This window comes from Notamacropus eugenii, chromosome 6 (assembly GCF_028372415.1).
Source record: "Notamacropus eugenii isolate mMacEug1 chromosome 6, mMacEug1.pri_v2, whole genome shotgun sequence".
Taxonomy (NCBI): Eukaryota; Metazoa; Chordata; class Mammalia; order Diprotodontia; family Macropodidae; genus Notamacropus; species Notamacropus eugenii.
Genome location: NC_092877.1, coordinates 342,985,198 through 342,998,907, shown reverse-complemented (window position 1 = coordinate 342,998,907; position 13,710 = coordinate 342,985,198).

The window sequence follows — 13,710 nt, the reverse complement described above, 5'->3', positions numbered from 1 at the left end:
TTATTTGGTCCTGTGCAAACAAAGTAGTTACAGAACCTTTGAATTTTGGAACCAGGACAAACTTCAGAAGTCATATGGTTTAAAGATGAGTGACCTGAATGAAACTCAGAGAGGCTGAGACTCAAACAAGGTCAAAAAGTGACCTTTTAATTTTTAAATGAAATGTTTTCAACCTGACACTTAGTGCTTATGGGAAAAGAGCACAAAATCAACATTTAAAATTGGAGTCAGTCAGGGTTAACATTAGTGTGAAGGGGATGGAAGGAGGCATGGACTGGGCATTAAGGAGAAAAGCTAATGTTCAAACCAACCGGCATGAACTTAATCTCTTCACAAAGAGTTACATCATGTGAAGTTTTATTGTAAAGTGGTGGTGTGTGGAGGTTAGTGTAATCAGGAGGCTAATAAACAATCAACCTCGAATTCCCCACAGCAGAGGAATATCTTCAGTGAGACCTTATTTTTTTTCAATGATCTGAATTAGCATCCTGGACATAAAAGGTTGCTCAGGGCCCTCTTGAACATGTTATCTCTCAACAGATTTCCTACTGGAAGGTTTGCTCATAAAATCCTAGAGATTCCAACAACCACGTAACTTCAGCAGGTCTGAGGCAAAGGAAGACAATGGTTTCCAGGACTCGTTAGCCTTTGAAATGTGCCATTGTTCATGTTATTTTAATAATCTGTTCCAGGTTTGGGTTACAGGGCACATTCTTTTAAATATAACAACTTGGATAAGACATCAGTGGAATTCAACAAATATTTGTTATATCGACTTTATTCAAGGCACTGAGAATAAAATTATTTCCTTAAATGACAGCCAATGACTTCAAAAGGCTTACATTCTATTGAACAGGAAATGACAAGAATGAGATTAAGTATAATGTAAAGTTGTCAGTTATAGGGGAAGAGTGGGCTAACAAAGATGACTCATCCAAAATGGTCTTGGAATATCTGAAGTAGGAAAGGACATTTTTTTTTTTCAGTTTAGGGAATGAAGAATGCTGTAGACCTAGTTTGTCTAGATTTTAGTAAAGCATTTGACAAAATCTCTCATAGTAGTCTTTTGGAAATGGTGGCAAGAGATAGGTTAGACAATAGTATAATTAAGCAGATTCAGAATTCTTTGAATAGTTGGATCCAAAAAAGTAGTCATTAATGGGGTAGTACCAACTTGGAAAAAGGCTTCTATGGGAGATTCTTCATGATCTGGGCTAGACCTGTGTTATCTGACATTCTTGGATAAAGCTGAGAGGAATAGATGTGAAGACTGACAAAGATCTCTCTTGGCAGGATATTACCTTGGGCTTAATGTAATAAATTTAGTAGGAATAAATGCAAAGTTTTTATACTTGGATTAAAAAAAAATCAACTTAACAAGTCCAGGACTGGGCATAGCCAGACAGAAGTACTTCTAAAAATGATGGGTGTTAGTGGGGGTGGATGGGGCTTAATAGATTCCATGCTGGGAGTATTAGTCAGCAATGTAATGGGACAGATAAGAATTTAATGCCCCCTTTGCTACATTAAAAGAAACTTAGTGTCCAGAACTAGGGAGGTGATAGTCCCACCATACTGTATTGATTAGACCACGTATTTTGGGGAAAATATTGATAAGTTCCATGAGAAGACAGCCATAATTGTGAAGGTTCTCAAGATCAAGAAATGGGAATGTTTGGTTTAGAGAACAGAGATTTAGTGGTGGACATGATAATTGTCTTCAAGTATTTGAAGAATCTTCATGTAGAAGAGGGAACAGATTTTCCCTGGTTGGCCCCAGAAGGGAGAAAGAGGGGCAAAGGTTGGGAGTCAAAAGAGGTTAATTTAGATTTGATATAGGGGAAAGTTTTCTAACAGAATTATCCCAAAGACTAGATGACCATTTGTGTTGGGGTTTCTTTTTTAAAGTATGTTAGAATCCTTTCCAACTGAGATTCTGTAATTTAGAATTGGTATATTAATCAAACCTTCAAAAACAAAAGATGCTGAAAGATGAAAATGAGAAAGGAATACTTTTTAGAAAATGAAGAATCTGGATAAATGTTCAAAAGTGGGAAATAGGTGTCTACTTTAAAGGAAGAATCATCAGGCCAGAGTGGAGGAATAATGGAATACATGGAGGGAGGAAGCATGAAATATGTGTGGAAAAAGTAATTTGAAATCATACTTTGGAGTACTCTAAGTGCCGGTCTAGGCAGTTTATATTTTGTCTTTGAGGCAATTGGAAGCCAGCAAAAACTTTTGATGGAACAGTGATATTATATGTACCTTGGGAAGAGTATTTTTGCAACTGTATGGAGAATAGATCCTTGACACCTGATTTCTTTTACCAAGAATGAGCCAGGAAAGGGGGTTTGGGTGAATTTAATTTAATTTTTAAAGATTAAAGCCACCATCACCCTCCAACTTTCTTTCACTCACAATATTCTTCTTCCTAGGAAATTAAGTTCTAATTGGGTATGATGTGTCAGGCTTGTACCTTCAGCTTATTGTTTTAACTTGTCTTCAGTTCCTATTAGACTCAACTGTAACTTTTTGTGTATTGTCAATGCTGCATTCAACCAAAAAGAAAATAACAGTGACACATATACCCCCATGACCAGAAAAGCAGAGGGTCACCCCCCCCATTATTATTGCTGAAGTAAATAAAAATGTGTATTTTATTTTCAAGTGGAAGCTTTGCAGCATTCATTCACCCTCTGAATTTGTTCAGTCACAAGGGTAACCAGAGCCTATTCATGGCTGCAGATTAATATTAGACAATATAATTGACGTTCAAGCGAGTTTAGGGACCATCTAGTCACTTTTCAACCCAATCCTGGATTTGGAGAACAAGTTCTTGGTTTGAATCCTGCCTCAGACTCTATGTTTGTCCACAGGAAAGTTATTTCCTCCCTCTCTGAGATTTCAAATCTCTCATTTGTAAAATGGGAATAATAATAGCCCCGGCCTCGCAGCATTGTCAGAATCGGTCACAATAATGTGTGTATGTATGAACCAACTTTACAGCAGTTGTTAGCATTCGAACATTACCCAACTGGTTGTAAACTGTGTATACACAAAAATTTGGTGGTAATATTACAACCAAATATAAAACAATAAAGACGGCATGTACAACAAACTAATCAAAGGGCAAATATATGCTTGCTTCTCAGCTAATACAAAATAATCATGTTCTGCTGTTATAAAGTTTACAATTTGTCTTTACATGTGCATTTTTATTCTCCGAATTGTCTCCTCTCCATCTTAGTCTTATTGTGTTTGGTGGAATTCATGTAGAAATCATCATCACTATTAACCTAGTTGAAGAAACTGAGGCACGGTGAGGTTGCAGCTTTTCTAGGAACTATCCAACAATCGCTTCATTGATGTCTGCTGTGCAGAAAGTACAGTGGCAGACAGGAAGACCCATAAAGCACTATTTCTCAAAAAAGTTTCCAGGCTCCTATGGGAGAAAGAAATATATAATTAGTTAGAAAATCAGGCAATATTACCTAAGAAGCACAAGACAGGCTGCTATCACAGAGTAGAGTAGAGGCATCAGACATATGACCACAACATTCTGGAGTCCTGCCTGAACCAGACTGATGTGTAAATGGGAAATATCTAACAAATAATCACAGTACAATAAAACATGCATACTATTAATCAGTGATTTTCTAAGTCAACATATGGCCCACAGGGAACATTGTAAATCATTGAGTGGCCCCCATTTCTACTTGAGCTTTGCTCCACTGCTCTACAGTGCTTTCCCTTCCTGGCTGTACTTCAAACTTTTTGGATTTCAGCACCTTGTGTCAGCTGCTATCTCACTCTGGGATGTCACTTGACCAAGCTAGCCCCCTTCTTCCATTGCTGAATTCCTTTGGATGCTTCTGTTATAGGGAAGGCCCTCACACTGGACCTTTCCAGCTATGCATCTGGCTTTCTGGATTCCAAAACCAGGCTTCTACTGCCACAAGACATACTAGTCTCTCCACCCTACCCCCTCCACCTTTTCTCTAATTTTCCAATCCCTTTTTTGTGGGTTTTATTCCCTTGTTAGGCTAGAAGCTACTTGAGGAAAGAGACTATATTTCTTTTTGCTTGTTTTTTTCCCCTCATCACTTAGCCTAATCACTTCCTTGCCTTGACTATAGCACCTTGCCTAGTGCCTTGTTCGTAGTTGGTGCTGGCTTAATAAATAAATGTTTCTTGAATTGAACTGAGTGGAAAAGTTCAGAAGAAATAGCCATGACTAAACCCCAGGTATCCCATCTGCCAGTCTATTTCTTTCTCTTCTACTCTCAGGTGCTCCTCAGAAGTGCTAATGTTATCTTCTGTAAGGAAATGTATTAATGTTATCTCTATACTGGTTAGAAGACCTTTTCCCCATTAATCATCCTGACTCCTATGGTTCAATACTATTAATGCTGATGTGTGAATTCTCCATCTTGCTGTCTTCCACGGAGCTAGCTTAAGATCGTAGGGATTTCACATTTTCCTTCTCAGCTTATGAGAACTCAGAACTTCAGAACTCTTCATTTCTCTGCCTGGCACAATACTCTTGACACTAAAATTTAATTAACCAGGTAGCAATAGGTGGTAAAGAAATTTCTAGATGCTAATGTCATTGTTCTTACACCACATCACTGACATCCAGAGCATAAGTAGCATGTAACCAGGTAGATGGTATGTTTTGTCTAATGAAGTTTGAAAATGAGATGGCTGCTCTCACATTGTGGAACATTTTGCTTCTAGGATACACATTGTTATTTAAATCCATAAATACACAAATTCCAGACTGCAACACTTGGAAAGCTTTCTAATGAGCAATTTAGATGTTGGTTTGTGACCATCTGAGAATCTAAGCACATCCAATTAAAATCTGCTTGCTTCCTTTTTTAAAAAAAAGACATGTTGAAATGTCATGTTTGGATCAATATGTAAATACTGAAAGTAGTTTACAGCATTTGACATTATGGCTGTGCTTATGTTTTACATGAGATGATGGGCAGCCATGCAATTTCATTAATATTGGAGGTTTCCAGTGAGGAATTTCTTCCCACTGATGGCAATTTATTTGTGTTTTATAGTCTTTGAGAGTTTACTGAGACACTGAGAGGTTAAACAACTTTCCCAGACCCAGAAGCAGTGGTGGACATGTCTTTAGGAAACAGGAAAAGAACCAAAGGACAAGGCAAGGTTGAAAATGAGTAAAAGGGTATGACCATGGTGTCAAATTCCTCAAAGACTACATCTCTTCCTTAGAAACTAGAGCAAAAGAGGAGGGAATGGGAGATGATGTAGAAGCATTTGAAAGTGTGATGTAGGCTGGAGCAGGCAAACCTTTGAGTAGTTTTATTTTTCTCAGTAGAGTAGGAGGAAAAATTTTTTTGCTGAGAGGGAGAAGGAAAGGGATGGCATAAAAGTCTTGCAAGGAGAAAAAGTTTGGAATAGTTAGTTATGACAGTGTGATAGAGCCAAGCATGGGAGAATGCTGTGGGAGAATAATAGGATTATGGTACAATGCTGAGGATCTCATTGAGACTAAAGTAGGAACGTGAAGTGGATTTGGTCAGTGAGGTAGCCAGGGCTGAGTTTGTCAGTGCATGACTGATAGGATGACAAGGTGGCAAGGCACATGTCAGTAGAAGATAGTGTAGAGTTGAACTGGTCAACCATAGGCTCAAGAAGATATGGTCAACTGGAAAGACTTACATGAACTGATGCAAAGTGAAGTGAACAGAATCAGGAGAATGTTGTCCACAGTAGCACCAATATTGTACAACAAAGAACTACGAATGACTTAGCTATTGTCAGTAATATAATGATCCAAGACAATCCCAAAGGACTAATGATGAAGCATACTACCCACCTCCAGAGAAAAAACTGATCTTGTTTGAATGCTGGCTGAAGTGTGCTGCTTTTCTTTCCTTTTCTTTTACGAGTCTTCTTGTACAGAATTACTAATATGGAAATGTTTTACATGATTACACATAAATAACCTATATCTGATTGCTTGCCATCTTAAGGAGCAGTGAGAGGAGGGAGAAACAGAATTTGGAACTCAAAACTTTTTTAAAAATGTTAAATATTGTTTTAACATGTAATTGGAGAAAATAACACATATTAATTTTTTTTAAAAAAGATGATATAGTCAAAGTGATGTGAAAACAGGTTGGATAGAATGAGTGAAGAGGGTGTAGCAGAAGGAGTGGAGGACATGGTGAAGATGAAAAATAAGTTTAGTTTCAGTCAGGAAGAGAGAGAGATAAATTGTAGCAGGTTTTGATCAGAGAGAATTTCCTAGTGGCTATCATAATGGTTATATAGTTATTGATCATACTGAGAGCAAGCATCTTACTCTTCTGATGGGGTTATAAAGTCTCAGGTCATGGGAGTTTAAGAGCCTGATGAACTGAGAAGTACAAGTCTTTGAAGGGATATAGATTTGTGTATTGAAGTCCTCAAGTGTAAAGGCAGGTGTTGGAGTGGAGCAGAGGATGATGAGCTGGGCATCAAACCTGGCTCAATAGTGTAAAAGCAAAAAGCTTGAGAACCACCAGCCTAGGGATGGTAGATGACTTTGGTTAGAATCTGAACCAAGTGGACTCAATAGATGGAATAAACCTTAAAGGATGAAGATTGCTGAGTAATATTGACAAAGGAACAGTCTAGAAGTGGCAATCAGTAGTTGCAAGGAATACGCCTCCTTTTCCTGACTGGTTGGGTAGATGACATTAAAGAGGGCACACATGGTACTGAAGAGAGGGGCAGGGGTACAGGATTTTCTGGAAGGAGCCAGATCTTTACTGATCCTTCCAACTCTTAGATTCTCTGGATCTGCAATCCATCTTTACTCTGTAGCCTATGACTTTATTTGTTCACCAATCCATATGACAAATCTGTCATAGTGATCCCTCAGGATTGTCGGGGGCTGCTGGGAGATAAGCACATATAAAAACCAAGTAGCACTATTATTCACATTTTGTGACTGTATTACACCAAGAATGAGGAATTCCGTTCAAGCCCAGCTTGGTGTATATTTATGGGGGAAAATTTAAGTCTAATTAGGCTACCGTGGAAATTAGTATTTGGACATCTCTTATGTGTTCTCTTACTTGTATCAATGAGGAAAATACATAGATAATAATGACTAGATTTTTCTTTGACTTAACTTTTTAGAAAAAAATTGAAATAGCAAATGAACTGTGAAGTCACATCTACTCTTGGGCTCAAAGTCCAAAAAATGAATGTAAGGTATAAAGCACAGAATATAATCATATTTTTTCAGTTTTAAATAATTTACTGGGGGTATTTGTCATTTAAAATCACATTAAAATCCTTCCTTAAGAAATATAGAAAACACTTAACATGCTGAATTTCAATTAATTGGACCCTGAGAAATGAGGCAATTAGTATTCTTTATGAAATTACATTCAATTACCTTGGGATGAATCAAGATATTTCCCCCCTCCTTGTAGATATATCTTCTCGGTGTCATTTGGCATCCATTATATTTTCATTTTAAAAGATATGGTACTGATGGGACCATCTAGATAGTTTTAGGTTTTAAAGTATTCTGAAGTTATGTCCCTTAGTATATTTGTAGAACAAAAGTTTTTCCTATAGCTAGAAGTGAGCACCAACCCTTTTAGAAGATTAAATTCAGGGAAGGAAGAAAAGAAGGAAGGGAAAAAGGGAATATATTTAAAGTACCTTCTATGTGCTAAGCCCTTTACAAATATCTCATTTGATCTTCACAATATCCATTGAAGGTAGCTGCTATTATTATCCCCATTTCAGAGATGAATAAAATGAGGTACACAGAAATTAAGTGACTTGGGCAAGGTCATACTTTTAAGTGTCTGAGGCTGGATTTGAACTTAGGTCTCTGACTCCAGGTCCAGCACTCCATCCACGGTGCCATCTAGCTCCCCCAAAGAAGGAAGGGACAATCCTTTGCCATGGACAAGTATAGGCCAGGACTCTTTCTTTTATTTGTGCTAATCTTATTGCATATTAGCTGATATGTAAAGAACACATTTTGGGGCAGCTAGATAGCATAGTGGATACAGCGCTGGACCTGGAGTCAGGAAAACTCATCCTCCTGAGTTCAAATCTGACCTCAGACACTTACTAGTTGTGTGGCCTTGCCTAAGTCAATTAATCTCATTAGCCTCAGTTTCCTCATCTGTAAAATGAGCTGGAAAAAGAAATGACAAATCACTCCAGTATCTCTGCCAAGAAAACTGCAAATGGGGTCACAAGGAGTTGGACACAACTGAAAATAACTGGACAACAAAGAACACGTTGAGGTTTACAAAGTATTCTACATATGTATATGTGTGTATCTGTATATACATGTGGGCAATGTATGTATAGATATATACATATTATACAAATACACACTACACACAAATATGCATTTTCTTACTGGAACTTTTTAACAACCCTGTTAGGTAAAAATGACAGGAATTGTTATACTGATCTTAGGTCTGGATCTTTGATTTGATCAAGTCTAGGAAATTTCCAACAGGAGAACTTCCTCTGCTGATTTAGGTTAGCAGCTCTTAGGTACCTTGTGGTCTTGGAGGGTTCTTAACTTGGGATTCATGGACCAACACACAAGGGGACTCTGAATAGATTTCAGTGTCACAGATTTCTATGAACATGTATGGGGAAAAAATGTCATTGATTTTTTTGCTCACTTCTACCTTAAATTTTATATTTGCTTCAGTTATGAATGTAGGCCACAGATCTCATTCTCAGAGGGGTCCAAAGGGGTTTAAAATTTAAGGATTCTTGACCTAAACGAATGTTGGGTGACTTTTCCATGGTCACACAGATGTCAGAGGAAAGACTGGAAGCCAGATACATCTTTTGAACTCTAAGCCTGGATTTCTGTCCTCTACACTACCAACCTTCTCTTTTTTAATGAAGAAATGGGAGCCAAGACAGATTAATAATGATGATGATGATGATAATTATTGAAATTTATACAGTGCTTTAAGGTTTGTTAGCACTGATCTGTGTTCTCATTGGATACATTTGAGGTTAATTACTTACCCATGTTCACACAGTCTCTCTTGATAAATGAGTCCAACCTACTTCTATATCACATCATCCTCTGGTCCTTAGTCATCTCGATGCCAGGTTTAACTTCTGCTCAAGAACTAGCTAGAAACAGGCTCTCTTAAACATATCCCACTCTTCGTCCTAGTCATTCCCCCTCCCATTCTCCCATCCCCAAAACCGAGGTTAGTCTGCGAACAAAGAGGAACTCAGTCTCTTGTTCTGAAGACTTCCTAATTCCAAAGACTAGTCATGTCAGGATGCAAAGATTTGTCAGCTGATAGTCAACTATTATTATGTAGCGAATAGAATTGTAGAAATCATTCATTAGTTTATTCATTTCTTCATTCATTCATTCAGCAAATATTTCTTGAGCAGTCACAGTGTACAAGGTGCTGTGGGAGATAGAGCAATGAGTGGCATGTTCCCTATACTCAAGAAGCTTATAGTATATTGAATGACTCTGAAAGAGAGAAAAATCTATCTTTTATATGTTAAGGTAAATGTTTAGAATATGCTCTATTTGGGTCAGAACTCTTGGTTAATATTCTTTATAGAGAGTCAGAACTTCAGAATCATGCATTTGTGTTTGTGCCTCCTAGCCATGATTTTTGGTGTGTTAAAAAAAAAAAGAAAGACCTCATGTGAGAGTCAGAAGGTATGGGCTGTAGTCCTGGTCCCTGCCACTATCTGGCTTTGTGGCTTTTGACAAATCACTAACCTTTCTGGTCTTCAGCTTTTTTTCATTTACAAAATGAGGTAGTTGAACAAGATATTCTCTATAGTCCTTTCCAGTACTAAAGTTCTGAGTCTGTCTTTGCTTAATTATATTTTGTAATGTTTGAGGATGTTAAGAAATTATTGGAGTTTACATGATAGACAATTTATTCCTCAAACTGAAATTCTGGACAAATCTCCTAGTACTTTAATCATCTGACAAAATAATTACCTTTCACAAAAATTGGGGTTCATTAATTTGAATTTGAGGGAAAGAGGTAAAGTGAAAAAATTGTTGTCCATTTTTAGCATGAAAACATCAGAAAAGTAAGAATTTTTTTCAAGTTCAATGCTTGTTGAAAATCTGACTGAGGCCCAGGGGAAAGTATTTATTTAATCCAGAGAAAATTATATATTTTGACAAATGTATATTTAAAAGCAACATGGATCTGTGCCTCTGTAGGAAATACTCGGTTGCATTTATATTATATTTTCACTATTTGTACACATAAGAATTCAAAGATTACCAAGAGAGGATTGATTGCCTGTGACCATCCATGAAAGGACTCCTTGCTAGGTGGATGTTAAGAGCTCCTAGGATAAAAGAGTTATAAGATTACAGATTTGGAACTGGAAGAGCTACCAGAGGTCACCTTGTCCAGTCCTTGAACATCCTTATTTTCCAAAGGAAGAAACTGAGGTCCAGGGAAGTTAAATAACTTTCCCTCTCACTCAGGATGTATCAGAGGTGGTTTTGAACACATGTACCTCTGAATTTTAAAAGAAACAGTGCTCTTTTGGAAGAGTAATTTTAAAAATAGTTATTAATACATTTTGTTTCAACTCATTATTCAAACTCTTGGTTTACTCACAAGTAAATATCTCTTTTATAAGATCTTCCATCTGATAAGCAAAACAACTTATAGGAGTGATCGTGATTGATGGTACATACAGCTTTATGCTTTGATAAACCTCCATTCCTTTAAAGAAGGACCAAGTGTTTGTTTTAGAAGTTACTGCTATCATTAGCCAATGTTTTTGATATGGGAATAGCAGTTATTAAAAATGGCTTTGAGCATAAAAAAATAGAAAAACTCGTGTGTTTTCCAAGTCTTCAGAATGACCTATGCATTTAGACTATATAGCTTTGGACCTGTGTACCCATCATTTTTTCTTATCAGAAATGTATTGCAAAAATACAAATAAACTTTGGCAGAAGTGGAAGGCTTGTTTTTTATTTATCCTATCTACCTCCTCCTGAGGTAATCCCTCCTTCTTCCAATATTATACTATCCTCTTTTCTGGCTCCAGTTTGTATGCCTCTCCCCCTTTTTATTTTTGGTGTTTTTCTAACCAGAATCGCTGAGTATATGTTTTGTATATATCCTGTATTGACTTATATGTGAATGTGTTGTACCCTTCCGTCAATAAACGTTTATTAAGTGATTGCTATGTGCCAGAAATTGAGCTATTAATAGTACAAAGCAAAGGAGGAAATGTTGTTAAGACAATATTCTTTCTACTGGAAATATATAGTTTAACATTAATCTCAAGGAGGTTTTTTTTTTAGTGCTCCATCAAATTGGATTCATTATAAATGACCATTATAAATTCCCTATGGGATTCTCAAGCCGGGAGTCCCTTCCTATGGGACAGGTCCCCTAAATAGTGACAGGTGGGATTATCTTTTTCTGGATCTTTTCTAATCTCATTACCATCATTGTACCCTCTCAGTCCAGTACACTTGCACATGGCTCATGCTATGTGTTGCTTGACAATGTTAGCAAAGTGGGCACTTATTAACTTAGTGCTCAAGGTAGGGACATCCAAGTTTGTTGGTTTTCCATTTTCCGTACTGCTGATTGAATCAGGTTAGTTTAGTTTGCTAACCCTTAGAATCTCTGTTCAGCCAAAGGGAGTAATGCCCTCAGCAATCTAGAGACCAGGCAGGAAGAAAAACGTAGGAAAAAATAATATTGCCAATATTCACTGTCCAAAGACCTGGAACTATTTGTTCCTAGAAATGGTATATATAAGCCTTTTTATTGTCCCTTGGAACAGCATATCTTATCGATGAGGAAGTTCAAAGACTAAAGACTAATTAATGTTTCTTTGCAGAAGTGCTTCTGCAGCCTTGCTTTCTAAATGGTAAAAACATTTTGGCTTGTGGTCATTCCCCCACCCCAAAGTGCCTTTCAGCTATAACATATGGAGTTTAGCTCCCTAAGAAAGGAGTTGATCTCGCCCCTTTGCCACATCTAAGAGGGTTACAGTATGTTTAAACAGATATATTTTCGTTCAGTCTAACCTTGTCTGGAAGATATAGGAAAACTAATTTGCCTTATTTACATATGGCACAATCTATCCAGTATTCAAGGGTTTGTCAGAAACAGGAACGCTCCATTTCCATGGTAACAGACTGCACGCTGACAGTATCTGGCTTGTTGCAGCCTCGTCTAGGCAGGCCAGCAATTAATCAGCCATCTACATGCACACAATTCTTTGTGAGTGAATGGTGCTGCTCCTTGGTGGGGCTGGCTGGGCTTTGACCATTTTTTATTCCTGCAGGGCGAAGTACTTTTTTGTCTCTGACGTTCATTTTCCAGAGTGCCTGGAACACACTGGAAAAGAATCTAACAAAGGGAAACAAATCTACCCAGAATTTAGAAATGACATCTTTCCTTCATGGCTTCAAGTAGGCCAGGGTTGGGTTTGTGGCTTTTTTCTTCTTCCTTTCCCTTTTATTCTGTGTCCTCTGCTGGGCTTTCTATGAGCTTTTCTGATATACAGATGTATGTACATAGATACACATGTCTATATATATATATATATGAATATACATACATACATACATACAAACATATATATATTTATGTATTTGGAGAAGCAGTTCCTAAATTTGTATGGTATGTATACATATACAATACACATGTATGTGTGTATATATGTATGGATGTATGTATATGTGTAGTAGAGAAGTTCCTGAACATTTATGGCATGAGCCTTCATTACTGATACAGGAGGCATACCAGAGCAGGACTAAGACTAAGAGGTCAGATGAGCTCATTTGGATAATGCTTTGCCCCCTTTTAAAAGTACTTTTGCTCACCTTGCCTCACTCAGACATCACAACTTTATATGAAGTAGAGAGGGAAGGTATGACTCCCTCATTTTTACTAATGGTGGAATGGAGGCCCAGAGATATTGGATCACTTGCCCCAAGGTCACAGCGCAATAAAGGGACAGAGGTAATTTTAAATGTCAGTGTCTCCACACCGCAGGCAAAGTGCTTATTTATTTATTTTTAACCAATCAATCAACATTTATTTATTAAGTCCTTACTATACTAGATGCTGGGGATATAAAAACAAAAATGAAGCAACTCCTGACTCTCAGGAGCTTATACTCTACTTGAAGACCAACATGAACACTATATATAAAATATGTAGAAACTAAATAAAAGGAGGTCACGAGATATCATGGAAAAGGGTGTAGACTACGCTGAACCTCAGTTTCATCATATGATAGGAATAATAATAAAATAATAACTGGCATTCATATAATGATCTGAGGTTCACAAAGTACTTTATTATCTTGTGTTGATCTGTAAAATATAAAAAATAATGTACTCTCTGCCTTATCAGGTAACCTTAAAGCGCTATAAAAAAGAAAGTTCTTTAAAAAAAATTTTTTTCACAATTTCTCCTCTGAGAGATAACATGGCTTAGTGTATAGAGTTGTTGTCTTTTTTCAGTTGTGTCTCTTCGTGACCCCATTTGGGTTTTTCTTGGCAAAGATAATAAAGTGATTTGCTATTTTCTTCTCCAGTTCATTTTAAAGATGAAGAAACTGAGGCAAACAAGGGTAAGTGACTTGTCCAGGGTCACACAGGTAAGAAGTTTCTGAGGCCAGATTTGAACTCAGGAAGAGGAGTCT